Consider the following 18,823-nt stretch of genomic DNA (forward strand, 5'->3'; position numbering starts at 1 on the left):
TTAATAAACTTGCTGTGCAGAGATATACGCATAGATGCAATTAAATAAGGATTTAAATGTGCTGTATGCAATCAGACGTTCATATTTGGTCATCTTTCTTTCGTGGGCTTCTCCCAAGCTGATGGATTTCAGCACCTGATTGTGACGCCAAGTGTACCGACCCTGGCCAAGTGCTGTTGGGCAGGAACTCAGAATGTGCTCCAGCGTTCCACGAGCTGGGCACAAATGGCAAGTTGATTAGTCTGCTTTTCCCCACATACAGAGGTTTGCTGGGCTAGGCAGGACGTCATACACTGCCCTAATCAGGAAGGTTATGCGGTGCGGCTCGCTTTGCCAGAAGTCTGTCCAGGTGACCTTGCGTTCTCCCACCTGTCACTTTAAACTCCTCTTCCAAGGATTTCTGAGGCAACAGGAGCATTGTGGTGTTCCCATAGAGGGCAATGTTACTGATGCTCTTGGGCAACCCTAACCATCTCCTGAGACAGCTGCTGACCTTTCATTCCAAGGTCTCCAGCGTAGAAATGGGAACCTCATACACAAGTAGTGGCCAGAGTATTCTTAGCAGGATACCATGTTGGTAGATCCATGCTTTAAACTTACTGGGGATGCCAGAACAGTCTATTGCTCTTAACTAGCTGCCCAGCCCCTGGCAGGTTGACTGGACTGATGCAGAGTCTCTGAGGCTGCCTATCGAAAACCTTTCCCAAGCTTTTCAGGGGCTGTTCTGACAGTGATGGTATCTTTGTCCCTTCGATGCTGAAATGAAACCTGTCCGTGACCTTGCCCTTCTTCAGCACTAGGGAACGGGACTTGGTTGGTTTGAACTCCATCCGAGCCCACCGGATAAGCTTTTCCAGCCCTTGTAGTATACACCTTCTTGTAGTCATGCATCCTAACACCGACTCTGTGGTGACTGTCAAGTCATCCATAAATGCTTTAATTGGCGGTTGGCGGACTCCTCCTCTGCTTTGAGGCCCTCGACACTCAGGCTCAATTTGCCAATTTGACAATCATATTCATCACCAACCCACATAGGATCACTGAGATGGTGCAGCTTGTGATTATTCCCACCTCAAGTTTTTGCCAATCTGATGTCACTCCTCCTGTCGAGACTCACATCCTGAAATGTTTGTAATAGTCCAAGATCAGATCTGCCATGTGATGTGGCACATGTTGCTTGATCATGGTGGTCTGGACCATCTTGTGGGGGATAGAACCATATGCATTGGATAGGTCTAACCACAGTACCGTAAGGTCTCCCTTATGTTCATGAGCTTCCTGGATGAGCTGAGTTACCACTCCTGTGTGTTCTAAGCAAGCTGGCACTCCAGCACTCCTTCTGAATCTGATCTGTAACAAAATTCCTTCACAAAAATGCAATTATTTCAGCTTTTGTGGTGGAACGGAAGTTTCGTGCCCTGGATGTGCATCTCACAAATCTCCATCAACTGCAAGATGCTTTCCTATCAATTTGGGCCAACATTTCTAAAGAATGCTTATGAAGGGGGTCAAACGCAGTATTAGTATGGTGTTTCTAATAATCCTTTAGGTGAGTGTAATTGTATGTTTATATATTTTTAGAAGAAAATTTTCCTGAAAGGCATTTCGTGAAACTTTCAGCTTTAAACTCTTATGGTCCCCCATTCCAGTGAAAATGAATGAGATATGCGATTTGAAGGCAAATAAATGTGACCAGTCACAGAAAGTAGGGAGTACAAGTTGGATCTGGGGCATTTTGAGTTATTCATAGATTCTGAAAGTGCAGTTTCTAAGCTTTCCAACGATGTGTAACACATGGAAATCTGATAAGATTTGGGGAAGTTGTGGCCATTTGAATATAGGAACTCAGGAAAACTCAAACCGAGAAAATTGAGAAAGAAAAGTTAACACTTTTCTCTGCCGGGAGAGACAATAGGGCTCATTTACATCTCATTTAGCTAAGCCATACCCCCTGTAAAGCCGTTTTGAGATACAGATGTTCTAGCATCATATGTAGTATTTTGTGACAGAAGTACGGATGACAACATGCAAACATAAACACGACTTTTTACCTTTGTGTTGAACACAAGTCGAATCCAGTCTGTTTCAGATGTATGAATCATCCAATGACCATTTTTGTCCACAAATGCATATAATCCGTGAAATATGGATATATAGTCTATTGTTTAGATCAGATTTCGCATAAGCATCTGGTAATAGAATATAATATACAATCTGAGGACTATTTACATCGTAACATGTAAGGGTTTGTATTTAAAGGAGCGGTGAATCAAATACTCAATTTTAACTTGATAATTTGTTATATAAGAGGTCATCATACTTAAATGAACATCCTGCAAGTTTCAGAACTGAAAACGTCCGTGCTACTGAAATATAACCGTTTTTGGCACCAAGCCAGTAAAACAAGCCAGTGTGGAATTCGGAAATCTATGACGTCAAAGTAGAATTGAAGTACCGCCCCATAGCCAAATACAAGGACCACTTTTGAAGTCCCGCCCACAGCTTCGCGTGACACACATGTGTCTCAACAAGTAAATATGTCTTTAAAGTAAATATGTCTTTAAAGATTGACAAATGTAACCAAAATGACTTTTAAATACATTTTTTCTGAGAGACTTTTATTTTGACGCGGTGATCTGTTATGAAAGACTGGAAACGCATTTTCGGTTGTGGAAGAACCGCGTGGGAACAACACAGAAGCTAAATACTTTAATTCAGAGGCTTGGAACATAACATTAAATGCCTGGAAAAAGTTTGCTTTTTAAGAAGTTCCAGCTCGTGTGGGGAGTGTTTGTTAACTTTGTGTACACGGATTTATTTGGAAAGAAGTCGATGCTGGATTTGCAGAGAGACTGTGATTAAAAGCACCACTTATATTGGATCTGACAACAATGACACAGCATTATACACAGTAAGACATTTTACTTTATTTAAGTTACTGCGTTTCACTATTGCTTTGTTAGAAGAGATCGCTTGATATGTCTGTTCTAACATCCGTGTCTAAACACGTATGTTTGACTGTTTTAATGTACTAAAAACATTAAACGATTAATAAAGATACACCACTTAACAACACGACTGTAATTTAACGGTAGAAATATACAGTGTTATTTATAAAGAAGGATTTATCAGCCGCAGTTTAGATTCTGATGCCCGTTTACTGTGTTGTATACGGTAATTTAGGCGAGTTACGTTTGAAAGGTCAAACACTCAACAAAGCTTATTTTTTATCATATAACTGTGGTATTTAACATTACGTGAATGTAAAAGCAACCTCACAAGCACAATCGAATTATACAAAGTTATTGATAAGGATTTATTAGCCGCAGTTTAGATTCTGATGCGCGCTTACTGTGTTGTATACGGTAATTTAGTCACGTCGAGTTTTGTTTCTACTTTAATATACGTATTGTCATTTATGCGTATCATATTTAGCACCCAGAATCTTTTGTGGCTCAAACATATTTGTGTTCGGCTGCTATTTTTATCACATTAATGTTTTTAAAACATTTCCCCACATGTAATGACGGGGAACGAAGACGTCCAATCATAGCAGTGGGTGTTTACGTCCAGGTCTTCAATGCGGCCCGCCCCTTCAAACGAACCATTTCTCCAGACAGCCACTAATCTATGTTACAAAATAGCCTATTACTTATTGTTTTTGATGTTTTTGAATGTAAAAACCACGCGGACATCAGAAGTAGACATCAGGCAACAGTATAAAACAATAAAATCGACAAATTCACCGCCCCTTTAAAATAGGGAGGTAGTATAATATATAATCCAAACAGCGCCGTCGAAAACGTGACGTCCTTTAGAGATGTTACCAATCGCTCGCTCGTTCCTCCATCAGCCAATGACTTCATGGAAAATATTGATAGACAAAACATGTAGCCAATTATATAAAGAGTTCAACGATCTCTGTGTAACTTATGTGTTTGACTTCATGATGTGCTGCAAGAACTGACACAAAGATGACGTCAAAGTACAGTGAGAGCGAGTTGAAATTAGACTACTCCATAAGATTTCTTGAAGAGCTCTACTCTACAAAGCGGTACTTTGACATCATCCGACTGCGGCGCCGCATAAAGTCAGTGACGCGGCTGACGTACTATGCAGCTGACTGTTATTTGTTCCCCCCCAGCTTCTTTTATTTTCTTTTGTTTTGTGCGCCCGAGCTTCGTTTACAGTCTGTGGAGATGCACGCTATAAGTTTGAAAAAAAAAATTAGCAAACATGCCTGAGGAACAGGGCAGCTGCGTCACTACAGTCACGTGACTTCATGCTCGAGCCGGAAGAGAAGACAATGCTGAATAAAGTCGTAATTCTTGGTATGTCTGGAACAAAATTTATTTTCGATGCTTCACCACATTCTAACTGACCCACTGATGTCACATGGACTACTTTGGTGATGTTTATATTACCTTACGCTTTTAAATATCCAAAAACTGCTATCTCAAACATGGAGAGGCTTCTTCGTGATCTCAACTAACAGATTCTGCAATAAAACGAAAATCTAAAATTTTGAAAAAAAAAAACTTTGTTTCTCATTTTCTCGAAACTGTGCTGCCGACTTGTGTCACTGGTTTCCAGTGTTAATTTTGGCAGCAAATTCTGATGTAGTCTTAGTCTTAGTCTTTTGAATAACACACCATTTAGTTTTAGTCTTATTTTAGTCATCTGAAATATTTTAGTCTTAGTCTAGTTTTAGTCGACGAAATATCATAAGAGTTTTAGTCTTAGTCTAGTCTTAAGTTTTTTAGTCTGTTATGGAATGGTATTAAGGTTTGAATATGCAATACAGAGACAGATTTAATGGTTGTTAAAGAAAACACGTATTTTATTTTATTCTTAATGTCAAAAAAACTGACCGTGGCTTTTTCACAAAAGATAATATCACATAAAATAAGCATAAGGCCCGCTCTACCTAAAAAATATACATGGTCCCTGAAAAACATCTGCCTTCTCCTTAAATGACATGCACACGCAGATACACACGCGCGCAGACACACAGACAGAGACACACACACACGCACTTACACACGCACTTTGTCCAGTCATGTAAAACCACAACATATACTATAATAGTAACGTTACACATTTCATTCAATTTGAGGACACTGAATATTTATACTCAGTATTAATTCAGAGAATCCAATACAATCAATGCAGTTCAGATGTGTATTCCTTTCGTTTCTATGTTATACCAAGTTTAGCGAAAACACTGTGGTTTATCTGATAAAATAACCTTAGCGTGCATGTTTACCTTCGCATGTATTTCTGGATGAGTCGTCTTTACAGGCTGTCGTCTTGTCATATTTGAAGTGTGATCAGATTAGATGCTAGCTCTGACATTGTTGTTGTTAATGAGACATGTCTTCAGACCGGGTGCACCGCAACACGTTAGCGTGTTGCTAACGAGCGAAGTCAACTGAAATCAGCCAAAGCTGGGTAACGAAGACTGTACAACTAAATATAATGTAAACAACCTTTTGTGAAAACGAACTTTGCCGCGGGTTTTTAAAATGCCTCTACTGCCTGCTGCCTGCGTAGATCAACCTACCCTCAAAGATTCGCTCTGATTGGATCCCACAAAACTTTCCCCACAAAATGAGTAGCTCTGATTGGATCTCTTCTCCTTTCGTCCCTCCCTAACATTTTCGTCTTATTTTTATTCGTTGACTAAAGTGTCAGTTATATTTCGTTACAGTCTTCGTCATCCTATCTGACTTTTATTTAGTTTTTATTTAGTCTTCGTCCGTGAAAAAAGGTTCGTTGACGAATATTTTTCGTCATCGTCTTCGTCAACGAAATTAACACTGCTGGTTTCCGTGACGGGTCACATATTTTCAACTAAGAATATTACTTTTTGTATTAAAGCAACACTTGTAATAAAACAACAGAACATAAAACTGGTTTATAGTGTTCTTAAGGATTACATATACAATTGTTTTATAACACTTGATTGCTAATAGTCAACACCTTATAAAAGTTGGCTGAAATGCATCTTCCACAACAACATGCACAGTGAAGCATCAATAAGTTTAAGTGTTGACCAACAAAACTATGGAGCGAGATATGCATCTTTATTAAATGCGATAAATTAAATGATCTGAGAGAAATAAAACTATTTGAAAGAAAAAGTTATCACACTGATAGCAAAGAAGCATTTCATGAGAAAAAAAAGAATATTTGAGAGAAAAAGTTTTCATACCAATAGCAAAAAATAATAATATTTGAGACAAAAAAAATGTTTTGAGAGAAAGTATTTTATCATGATAGAACATAAAAAATATAAATTTGAAATTTTTAAAATTATTTCTGAGAAAAAAAATCTCTCAAGAATATGTTTTTTGCTATTAGTGTGAAAACATTTTCTCTAAAAAAAAAGTGTTTCTATCAAAACGCTTTTCTTTGCTCTCGATGCAATTTCTTGCTCTCGTGTCAGGATTTTGCTTTCTCTGTGAAAATTGTGTCATGGGCGGGGCCACGTTCCTATTGGCCAGTCGGGTAAGCATCGTCTTATCTTGGGAATCGAACTGAATCATTACACCGTTGTTCGGTTCACGGACACTCTAATGTTTGAGTAAGATGATGACACACAACTCGATGGATAGCTGGCTGAGCAAGGTCACAGCACTGAAGATTAAACATTAAAAAATGAAATGGTACTCTTATTCATGAATGAATGTGTATTATATTATTAGCTTGCTAATCGCTAATTAGCCATCATGCTATAGGTAAACTTGCAAATTCCAAATGAATGTTTTGATTCACTCCTTATTTAGTGAGTAGTAATCTAGTTTCTACATTTGCACTTGCTCAAAATCAATACGAAATAACACATAATGTGTTGAATAGTTTGATACAAAACAATGTGTTAAAATTAACACACCCAGTGTTGTTACAAACATAACACATTATTGATGTGTTAAATTGTGACAAGTGACAAGAATTACACTTATAAAAAAGTATGTCTGACATGCTCCAATAGTCATCTCTAGTCCTTTCATTCATTTCAGAAAGCCTCTATAGTCTATTTTCCTTATAGTTTCAGATAAGCTTAAGCTTCTTATTGCAAAGCAGTTGGGGAGTTTTTGAATAAATCAAGTCCAAGTGAATGACATCAGAGGAGCGCAAGAAAAATTCGAGACAGCTATGAACTTGACAGAGAACCTTCCTGCGCCTCGTCCATTAATTGTATATAGCAAGAAAAGTTAAGTCTTCTCAGCGTGAGAAATACAAGGTGTGGTGTGTGACCATGTGAACTGACTGAAATGCGTGTGTGACTCGAGTATTTTTTCCCCAATCCTATTTTGAGTATCAAAGCATATGTTTAATCTATAATTACTAAGTTATGGATCTGTTAATTTAATAAGTTAATAAAAATATGGTTCACATCTCACAAGTTCCTCCAAAGCTTATTTTTTGTGGTGGTGGTTGAGGAGATTCTCCCTTTTTATATGTAAAGCGCTTTGAGTGTTGCAGAAAAGCGCTAAATAAGTGTAACAAATTATTATTATTATTATTATTATTACTTTGTTGCCCTATTTATTGTCATAGCTGTGTATTCAATATGACCATAGTTGTGATATTGAGAGACTGAGTGCATCTGTTCACACTGATTTCAATAGCAGGCAGCTATCTTATTATAATGGTATCAATGTTAATATTTTTATGAAAACAAAAAAACACATTTAAGTTATGATATACCACCACTGCCACGTACGACATCGGGACTGTGGTCACCGTAGCCCCGACGTGTGTGGCCCCCCGCGCTGCGGCAGCTAGGCGTGTACTTCCTCCATGCACACTAACGTTGGTTGAAAGCTATACAGGAGGTTGTAAATGATGAACAAGCAGTTACTCTTCAGGTGCTTTGAGGCTAGCAAGTGCAAAGGTAGAAACTAGATCACTACCCAGATAGCACACGTACGTCTCAGATCCGTCTTGTAAAGATCTTTACATCTGCTGACGATCGTCTTTGAATAATACGTCTTCCATATCTCTACAAGACGTATTTAAGATCTTAAAAAAATTCTAAATCCTACCTGCCTGCAATGCATCTCCGTTTGGTCTTGAATCCGATCAAACGCAGACGAATCAGCAAAGACCTCCAACTCATTTCATTTTTTAAATAAATGTCTTGTTTAATTGTTTAAAAAATATAGTCAACATGTTTTTAAGGGTTGGCATTAATTTTGAAACAAAAAATATAATTAAATATAATTAATAAAAGCCCATATCACGTATAATAAAAAACAATGTAGACATTTTGCATTTAATCCAAAACGTTAAAAAGGCACTTACCGTAGATAAAGCACCATGCACAAGAAAAGGTGATCTCATACTCTTTCTGACTACAAAATATTAACAATTACAAAACACACAAGAACATCATTGCCAACAGCCACTGCCCCTCTGACTGTTTTATCAGTCTGAAATGAAAACAGTTATACATTTAATTAAATAAAACAATTGCCAACAAGCTGATTATCTTAAGGTGACCCTGCTTACTGCAATTCCTGCTTATTATAATTACTGGGTGTGACTCACATTAAGTGTGTTTGTCAACAGTTATATATCTAAGGTTGAAACTTTTGATAGTTTTTGACCCCACGCCATCCATTGAAATTGTGTAACACACCTTGCATTTTCACAACATTTAGTTTTAAAAATCATCTGAACAAACTCTGAGCAAACCAAAGGTGATATTGAGAATGTTTATATAGATGAAGAAACCTCATAAAAAATTGAAAACACAATACACAATCATTTGACCAGGTTTAATCCAGCATCACAGCATGAATTATATTGACTACTTTGTTTACCAAATTTGAATAAAATGTTTAACCTATGTGTTAATATGATTACAGCCACAGTGTAACAAAATACTGCAAAGCTATTGATCACGTTCTCATTACATTACTTCACAAGACCCAAAGCTGATCAGGACACTTTAAGAGCACTGTAACGTAGTAACTGCTGAAAGAACCATGTAATACTGTGAATATAATGACAAACTGTTCCATAACACTTAGATGTGACTTTAATTACAATACAACATACTCTTTCTCATACTCAGGGTTTTTAAACTGTGGGTGAAGACCCACTTGTGGGTCGCACCGTAAGATAGTGAGTGTTGCATTGTAATGATGGTTTGTCCAATTAATTATTAGCAATGGTTTTGATATACTATAAGATTACACCTGTCTAAAGCCCATAATACACGGCACGATTTTTGGCTGTCCCAGATGAAAGATTACCAATCGTGAAACAATCGTGGAGATTTCTGTGATCGTGGCTCTTAATTGGTGGTCCTATCTCATACAGTGTGAGAGGTTTAAAGACGTCTGTTTTCCCAGTCCTGGGACCAAAGACACCTACGATAGTTTTATGACAGTGTAAGAAGTTCAGCATGATCATCGCACATCAATAATGTGTTTGCTTCTACGACCTGCATACCTGTATTTGTTTACCACTAGCGCATGTTGATGACAGATGTCGCAGCTTCAGATGCAATAGGTGTCTTCATCGACAGTCTACTGCTGAAGTTTAAACAATCCTTGTCACACAGTGTGATAAGGTCTTATTGGATTGCAAAAATCCTGCTGTGTATCCTGGGCTTAATATGTTGTGGAATGAAAAGTTTGGAAACCCCTGCTTAACACAAAGTCTCATTTAAAGTTTATAAGAACTTTTGCAATAGACCGACACTAAACGAAACTGATGGCAGATGAGGTGTTGGGATGACAATGGGCCAGAGTTGAATCTGTGCATCTTAGCAGATCACAGGCAGGTTTCTCCTGAAGTGCTGCATTAAGAAAAGAAAGGAAAAGATGTTAGAACATTTTTAAGGAAATTTTAATAATTCTCACAATCAATATTGGACTATAAACAATAAATTATTACCAATGCAATAACATGCAAACAGACCTGTCAACCACCTTAATAATAGATACTACGCGGTAGGCATGGGCTGGTTACCAGTTTTATGGTACACCGTGGTTTTAAACAGTCAAGGTTACAAAACCACTAAAATGGTCTGTGATTGATTTGATGTTTACATGTAATATACATTTCGAAAATATTATATATAATATAATTTAAAGGCTTTATTTTTACCTGCCATTTAAAAATAAAAAAAATTAGTGTAGCAATGGGAATACCGCAACACTGTGAAACCGTGGTATTTTTGCTAAAGGTAATCATACCGCCAGAATCTTATACTGGCCCATGCCTACTAAGCGGTTGTACCATGTGTTAGAAACATCAAGATTCTCAAATTTTTAGGGCTAGCGCAATACCACAGTTTTGGCTATTCTTCATGTTCTCTAGGGCAGTTATTTTGCCCCAGTGACAGAAACAGCGACAGTAATCAAATAATTCATTACCTTATCTACATGTGGGTAGAGGCCCACAGGTGAAGGAAGATTTTTGGCCTGCACTTTCACAGCTGGTAAACATGGATTGTGGTGGGCTAGTGACAGAATGAAGAAGATCAGTTTAAAATGTGCTTCACAACCAGAGGTTGCATTATTTTGACAGACAAGGGCTGTAAGAAAATTGTCAAAATCAATAATAATATGAGCCAACAGCCAAACAATAACAACTAAACTCAATCAACTATCTTAATCTGCCTGAACTCAAATCTTGTGGTCTATAAAGTGGGAGTTTATCTGTGTTTAATTCAACCATCATGTTAGACTGAAGGAATTGCAGTTATCAATAGATTTCCCGACAGCACTGGACAAATGACTTCTCACACTCAGTGTGACTTGGGACAAAGGATAAACAAAGACATTGAGTATGTTTACATGCACATAATAAGAGGACAATTATCTTATTATGATATTATAAAAATCAGCTTATTACATTAACATGTTTCAAGCGTTTTAATTTACTTTTATTTGTGAAGTTTATCTATCACAGGTGGAGACATACGCACATACGAAACGGCAAAAAAGACGTTAAAATCTGGTTTAAGAGCAAAAAAACTACCTGTGCCAATCAGTTTTTGCCATTTATGGGCTTTACCCTATAAAAGAAAACCATTTTATGCATTTAAATGACCTTACACGTTATCAGTTTATTAAGCGTTTAGACTATGTAGACACACTCACTGTGCACTAAAATTAAAAAAATTGGTTAACACGACCACTCGTGGTGGCTTCACTCAGAGGTTGGAGAAGACAACCGGTGGACTAAACATCAAGCCTCTGCACGATTCAGGTAAGTGGAATAAAATACATTGTAAATAAACATTATTAAAACAGATTGTGAAGTCATTCATTCAAAACTTGCTATGACCTAAGCCTAAATGACTTAATTTCTTTTTAGAATTAAGACAACCTTAGCAGGAGAGCCCCAGCAGTAACTTTCTCTCAAGCAGATGAGCAATAAGTTGCTTTGTATGAACACCACCCTAACAATCAAGGTAAAAGAGCATTAAACATTAAAGGTATTGCGGAGAATTTAGGTTTTCCGGGTGGATCATCAAGACTATTGGTCCTCCTAGTTGTCAATCTGGAGTGTTGCGCAATTGCATTTTTTTTTTTACATTCGAGAAAATCCTCCGCTACACCTTTAAGTGGAACATTTCTATAGCATGCTGCTTATAGCTAGTGAGAAAGAGAATCTAATTGATCTACCATGCATATCCTTCAAATAACTTAACAGAACAACTTAACATGTATAATATAATTTAATATGTACATTATTAATAATAATTGTTAATAATATTTAATATTTGTGAAATTATATACTTGTATAAACATTGCAAATATAATGAATTCACATTACCTGTTTTTAGGTAAACAGATTATCCATCAGTGGGTGACTCAAGGTCGGCTCTGTAAATACTGTAATCTGCATGTTTCCGAGCACACGTTTACCAGGACACACTAATATTAAACAGAAAAACAACATAAATCAGTGTTAAACACAAACAAATTTTAGGTAAATTAAATAAGGTTTTCATTTTCAATCAATATAAAAGAAATAAACGCAATAAAAAACAATGTCAGTGACGTAATAAATATGTGTAAATTTACACGCATCATTTATTAACCATTATAAAAAAATCCAGCAATATTATTAAACTTTGGTTATTTGTTATTATCCCTGCATTCAAATGGTTGCAGGTTGGGGCAGGATGTTAACCCTTCTGTCGCGCAAACGCGAGCTGGTCGCGAGCATCGACAGTGGTCGCGAGGCCATTCGTACGTCACGTGAGCGCCATTTTCATCATATGACCGTTTTCCCTCAGGCACACTTCAACATTTTCTTCGCATTTAACATCATTATTAACATGTAAATAATATAATTCGTAAACATAACGTTTATGTTAATTTATAATGTTTTTTTTTTAATTGTTGGCTTTAAGTTAATTTGTCTGTCAGACTCAGTTTGTTCGTGTTGGTAAGTAACTTAACGTACGTTATTAACGTTACGCTAGCCTTTTGTCATGTACGGTTGTTAGAAACTGATAAAAATACGAATTAATTCACAGATATAAATAACTTTATAGCTAATACAACTGATAAAATATATTAACTTAATTATCAAACCACTTCGCTATAAAACTTTAAGGCTTCTTGTGAATACCGGTCGTTTACATAACGTTAACTTACTCCAAGCAAGTCGGGCGGGAAGATTGATACATTTTATAACTCAAGTAACTTTAAGTTAAACAGGGGCTGGTCTAGGCTAACTTAGCAAATGTTTACCCCACCACCGCTGAGAAAACGGTTACATGTTCAACGTGCCTGCCTTCAGGATTTGCAGATCGATTTTGGCTTGCATTGATAAACGTTACAAACAAACAAACAAACCAAAAAAAGAATGATCATATACGACAATCAATCTTTAGATCCACTACATGCATAACATATGTTGGTTACTTACCTCTACTGATGAAACTCCTTCGTCAGCGTTGTAACTTCACATGTTGGTTTTGGTAAATCACACGAGGCCAAAGATCGAGGTGAAAAAGAGAAATAAATCGTTCTGCGATCGTTTAACGCGATGAGACACGAAGCCTTAAAAACCACAGGCTACTCCAGCCCAAAGATTAGTGTAGCCCTTGTGTCCGGCTTCACGTGGCTTAGCGTTAACCAGTATGACATCACAGTACCGCGTGATTACACTGTTTCGTGGGCTTTTGAATCACTCTCGCGGTACTTCAATGTCTGCGCATGTCTGCATGAAGTCAACCACTCATGCTTGTAACAGGGGTAGCGTTTGTGCGCTCAGTGATTTAGGGTGTTACAAAACAATATTATTACATTAATATTATCAATTAGTATTGTAATAAACCTTTTTAAATGTTTGTTAATGATTAAGTGTCATTAACAAACTCTGATTTAAAACATCAATATATATGCTACGTAAATTTTCCTTAAATCATCAAAACATCCAAATTCAATGAAACAAAAACAACAACAATGTATTTAAGATGAGACACATTCAGCATTTATAATTTTTTCTCTCTTTTTTGTTTGACTTTGTTTTCTACAGTAGCCTGTTAACAGTAGACCAAAGGTATGATGATCAATTATAAATGCAATATGGTTGAAAGGTCAGTAAACAAACAACAAAAAGGTAATTTCTTAATAGAATGTCTATACATTTTTTGCTTTTGTTACATATTTCATACATCAAAATCATTAAACGTTAATAATTATGTATTCCAACTTGTTGCAGCTTGACAAAAATGTAGCTTGAAGGAGAAGGGACAGCTGAGTAACAAAGTCCTGGTACGCAGACGACGATACTATTACACTGACAAGAGTGTAATGATGATGGAGACACAAGCCAGAGAAAGGGGGACCAAACACCAGGCCAGAATTCTGCATGAGTCAGGTAAGCAATGCATAATGAGTTACAGCAGTGGTTCTCAACTCTGTTCATGGAGTCCCACTGCTCTGTGCATTCTGTATGTCTCTTTGATTTGACAGACTGAGTCCAAATATCACTTTGTGCATCCTATCGTGCATCATGTTCTGGATGTAAAGCATGCGACTTTTAATTGTATGTTAACATTTCTATGGTGTTCACTGCATTATTGTTATGCATTTTGTGAAACATCTGCAACATTGTGTCGTTTATTTAGGGACTACTGAATAAATAATACACTTTAATAAAGCTACATACTCAAAACAAAGAGCTTTTTTACAGGAGCAAAGAATTCTGCATCTAAAAGTTTGATATAAGCAAATGTTCATTTCAGAGTGTTCATTTTATTTACAGAAAAACTTAAAAATGTTAAATATAAATTAAAAGTAGTAAATAAAACACAAATACGTTTAGATGCAAATTGCTGGCACTACCTGGATTGAAATTTTTACACATGCTAAGTGTGTCCCATCGGATGAATAATTCTACATGCACGCTTGGGATCTTCACGCCCACTAGAATACCTAGGCCAAATACAAAAAAAAAACAATGTAAGTAGTCTAGTGCAAAGACAACAAGTGTGAACATTTGGACACAGCCTCAGTTCAGTTCATGAAGATCTCTACTAGTGAGCTGATGATTTGAATAAGGTGTGTTAAATAAGGAAGACATACAAAATGTGAATAGCAGAGGACCTCAAGGAACAATGTTTAGGTACAGTTACACTGTATAAAACATTAACTAAACAGACAAATTATTTGTCATAGCTTCAATAAACAAAAGAATGTCACCTGCATTTTAGTTTCAAGCATTTTTCCACAATGAAGCCAAACTGGCAGAAAATAAGCTTCTGCTTTGCATCTGACATCAATTCAGAAACCTGCAAAAATAATTACAAGAGAATGAAGAATGTTTAAAATATACATAGAAATAAGCTCTAAGGAGCGGCATGGTTTACAGTAAAATTATGGGGTACTCACACTATGCATACTGTATCATACCAAAGTATCTTTTACCTCCAAAGTTTGGTGTTACTAGTGTGAGCGCTAATAATATAATATTAATAATATAATATAATATAACATAAATATTTTCAAATTATTTGCGACCCTTACAAAGACACTAATTTCCCACAGCCAGCAACAGCACAATGTTTGTCTGACATCACAATCTTACTGTTATTACAACTTTATGATTGTCAACAACTACCACCAGTGGGCGGAGCCAACAATATAAAGATGTGCTGTGTCTTTCTGTAGGGGAGGTCAAATGAAAATTAATTTAGCTAGTGACATCACTACTCCAGCCATTTTACATTCGTAAAAGAAGAATGCTGTCTGCGATTCACTTATGTTTCCATGATTGCAAAAACTTTTATCGAAGTACATATACAATTGTTTAAGTGTCATTATTAAAACATGCCTAAATTGGCAATGACCCTGGCTTAAGTCGATACAAAACTCAAGTGCAAATCATGACACTCATATTAACTGTAGTTTTGCAAATTGTTGTAACACCGATATCAGATATGAATAGTGTCTTATGTAAATATAAAAAGAGCAGAACAAAAAATGAATATAGTCAAAAAAATATGATCTGTGCATTAAGATTTGCATTGTAAATGCAGTCTTATTGTTACGAAAAAACTTGGTTATTGCTGGAATCATGAATGGTCTGAATAGGATTTGAGTTTGTTTACTTGTGAAACTTACCTGCACCACCATTTACAGATCCAGTGGGTGCAGATCATCATACAGATGGTTCAAGTGTGGATCCACCTAATATTCAAGGTAAAAGAGCATTTGTTCACAGCATTATCTAAGAAAACATATCACTAGATATTACATATTAGATGTTAATGTCTGACTCTGATCCATACGAAACAGATTTTCTGTCCTGGGACACTCGGCTAACCATCAAGAAAGAACACAGTAGGTTAACAAGAATCTGACCTCACGTTTGATCATTACAAAATTATGGCAGTACATTACACATTTAAGGACTGTTATTCCTCTGGCTGATTTAAAAATACCCAAAAGTTCTTAAAAAGAAGCAGCCCTAGTTATTTTGGCTTGTTAAACATAAACTATATAGACTTATTACACGGCTCTCTGGAATGCTTGATTCTGATTGGTCAGTTGAGACATTTGCAGGTTCGTTCTTTTCGAATAATAACCGCTCCAAAATAATAACGCATAGCCGGTACTCCTTTTACGAGTAAGATCGCTCCGCGCCAATAAAGATCAATAAAGATTACTGTCTGTTTGGCGCCATCTTGTGACAAACACTGGACAACCACGACAAGACACAGAGAGCTTACTGAGACTGAACTTGACAAAATAGAGCATGACAGCTACGAAGCCAACACACAAAAAAATACATAATGGGCATTAAAACTTCTCAAAGACTGGCTAAAAGAGAAAAAAATGGAGACAGACAAGTATGAAGCAGAGGATCTTAATAAGGTATTACGATCATTTTATGCATCTGTGCAAAGTTTCGCGGAAGGATAAAAATGTTAATTTAAAACAAATATGCCAATAAAATGTTTCAAATTCATATTCATGTCCAGTTTTTTTTCTTATGTGACAAGTAGCCGTGTAATAAGCGGGATAATGTAGAGTCAGCCGGTAGTTATCGGGAAATAAGCCCCTTCAGTGTGATACAAGACCCTCCGCTTCGCGTCGGGTCCTGATCACACTGTCGGGGCTTATTTCCCGATAACTACCGGCTGCCTCTACATTATCCCTTACATAACTATTGCGACACCTCCTTCTAATAAACAGGTTTAAATACTTTACTTATTTCCATGAGCACAAATCTTAATGCTACAGCATATGATATTCTAGAAAAAACGTTTGATGCTACATTTATAGCAAGAGTTTTGGCAGGGCCCTTTTCAATACCAACTTAAGAATGACCCTACAAATAAAGTAAGGTTCAAACAGAAAATGAGTGATTCAGTCTGGTGTGGAAGAACTTTGACTGGTCTGAATAAACCCCAGACCTTAACTCAGCTAACACCTTTGATATGACTCAAAGGTTTTTAGCCAAAAACTCATCACCTAAACCTATCAATGACTTGTACAAGAAGCTGTAGTCATTTCGGAACAGAAAAAGGCACTTACAAAACTGTTGCAACAAAAATCAAAATCAAAATTTTTTGTAGTGGTATTATATGGTATAGCATTTATATTTGTTTTGATTGGACATACTGGAATAAATAAACATGTTTATTAGAATGAGGCCTCCCAATACTTTTGTCTAGTGTATTTGTCACAGACAGGGTAACGCAATCCTTAGAGTGTGATTCTTTGTAAATGTGACAAATGAAAATGACCTGATCCATCATTTCCAGCTCCAGTGGGCATCCTTTATCCATCCAGACCCTCATACAGATGGTTGGAGTTTTGATTAATCTAAAGTACCATGCAAGGTAAGAGAGCATTTGTTGACATAATTAGGAAGAAAACATAAACGCATTGTTCATGGCATTTAAATACAACATAACACTGTTTAATACTACCTTTTCTGTTCAATCCATAGAGCACTCATTTTCCCTCTTGAGACCATGGTGTGACCTGCAAGGTCGAATGGAGAGTAAGTTGCCTAAAAAAAAATAAAAATAAATGTATTTAAAATCGTCATTAGCTAAACATCAACATGTCTGAGGCAGATGCAGGTCTGATAATCTGTCCAACATTCAAAACCTCACAGTAAATCTACAGTCTTGAGTACTGTTTTAAATCAATGTATACATATGCTCATTATGAATTTTAATAAAAAATACTAAATGTATATAAAAAGCCTCAATTCAATTATTTTTTTGATATTGCAGCTGTAAACGAGACAATCTTGGAGTCACCTGCATTCACTGGTCCAGTTGTTAGTCCAATTACAGATGGAGATTATAGAAGAGGATGATGTCTTTTCCTTATTTTTGTAATGGTTTCTTTTAGAATGCAGCTGCTGCAGATGAAGAATCCGTCCGTCTAGCACTGAAGGAGACGCGGAAAATCGGGAAAAGATGTTCTTTGCCCGAGGAAGCATTTGATTAATTTAAAGATATTGTGTTTCTTTGTATGTTATAGAAAAACGTTGCTTTTTTGCATACACTCGTGTAAATATGCATCTTATGAATGTTTTCCTTTGTCTAATTTTAATAAATTTTGCGCAATCAACTGCCTGTTTTATTGAAAATACTGTTTTAATTGTTGTCAATGATATATTGTAATAATATGTGTGTATAACTGTGTAGAATATGTAGTTTAGAGCAATTTATTTTTAATGATCTTTTAATCGTCTTTTAAAGCTCTCAGAAACATCTTAGAAAGAGCTCGATTAAAGCTCTTATAAAGATCTTTTAAAGATCTAAGAAACATCTTGGAAATATCTTAGAAACATCTGCTAACCATCATTCTAAATATCAAGCGTCTTGAAAAGATCTTAAAAGCGTCTTCAAAACGGCTGGGCTCGTACGTCTCAGATACGTAATTCATATGGGCAAACGACCTTTATAATACGTTTTCCAGACGGAATGGAAATCTGAGTGATTACCTCGCAGATACGTATCTGAGACGTACGTGTGCTATCTGGGTACTCACTAAATAAGGAGTGAATCAAAACATTCATTTGGAATTTGCAAGTTTACCTATAGCATGATGGCTAATTAGCGATTAGCAAGCTAATAATATAATACACATTCATTCATGAATAAGAGTACCATTTCATTTTTTAATGTTTAATCTTCAGTGCTGTGAACTTGCTCAGCCAGCTATCCATCGAGTTGTGTGTCATCATCTTACTCAAACATTAGAGTGTCCGTGAACCGAACAACGGTGTAATGATTCAGTTCGATTCCCAAGATAAGACGATGCTTACCCGACTGGCCAATAGGAACGTGGCCCCGCCCATGACACAATTTTCA

General features: G+C 36.5%; 2 long non-coding RNA genes across 4 annotated transcripts; one reads left to right on the forward strand and one right to left on the reverse strand.

Annotated features, from left to right (window-relative positions):
• Window positions 1-8,435: 8,435 nt before the first annotated feature.
• On the reverse strand, window positions 8,436-17,818 carry LOC135718161 (uncharacterized). 2 transcript variants are annotated; one of them, XR_010520613.2, is made up of 9 exons: window positions 17,762-17,818; window positions 17,423-17,505; window positions 17,237-17,315; window positions 15,609-15,674; window positions 14,688-14,776; window positions 12,907-13,850; window positions 11,803-11,903; window positions 10,395-10,480; window positions 8,436-9,814 (listed from the first exon to the last, which is right to left on the reverse strand). It is a non-coding gene; the product is annotated as an uncharacterized lncRNA (long non-coding RNA). The 2 variants fall into 2 exon arrangements; XR_012337836.1 differs by lacking the exon at window positions 14,688-14,776 and having other exon boundaries at window positions 8,437-9,814; window positions 17,762-17,817.
• LOC135745122 (uncharacterized) lies at window positions 10,759-17,821 on the forward strand. 2 transcript variants are annotated; one of them, XR_012337838.1, is made up of 8 exons: window positions 10,759-11,232; window positions 11,341-11,437; window positions 13,519-13,863; window positions 15,627-15,686; window positions 15,783-15,827; window positions 17,255-17,332; window positions 17,443-17,496; window positions 17,735-17,821. It is a non-coding gene; the product is annotated as an uncharacterized lncRNA (long non-coding RNA). The 2 variants fall into 2 exon arrangements; XR_012337837.1 differs by having other exon boundaries at window positions 10,760-11,437.
• Window positions 17,822-18,823: the final 1,002 nt, after the last annotated feature.

This window comes from Paramisgurnus dabryanus, chromosome 10 (genome assembly GCF_030506205.2).
Source record: "Paramisgurnus dabryanus chromosome 10, PD_genome_1.1, whole genome shotgun sequence".
Lineage (NCBI taxonomy): Eukaryota > Metazoa > Chordata > Actinopteri > Cypriniformes > Cobitidae > Paramisgurnus > Paramisgurnus dabryanus.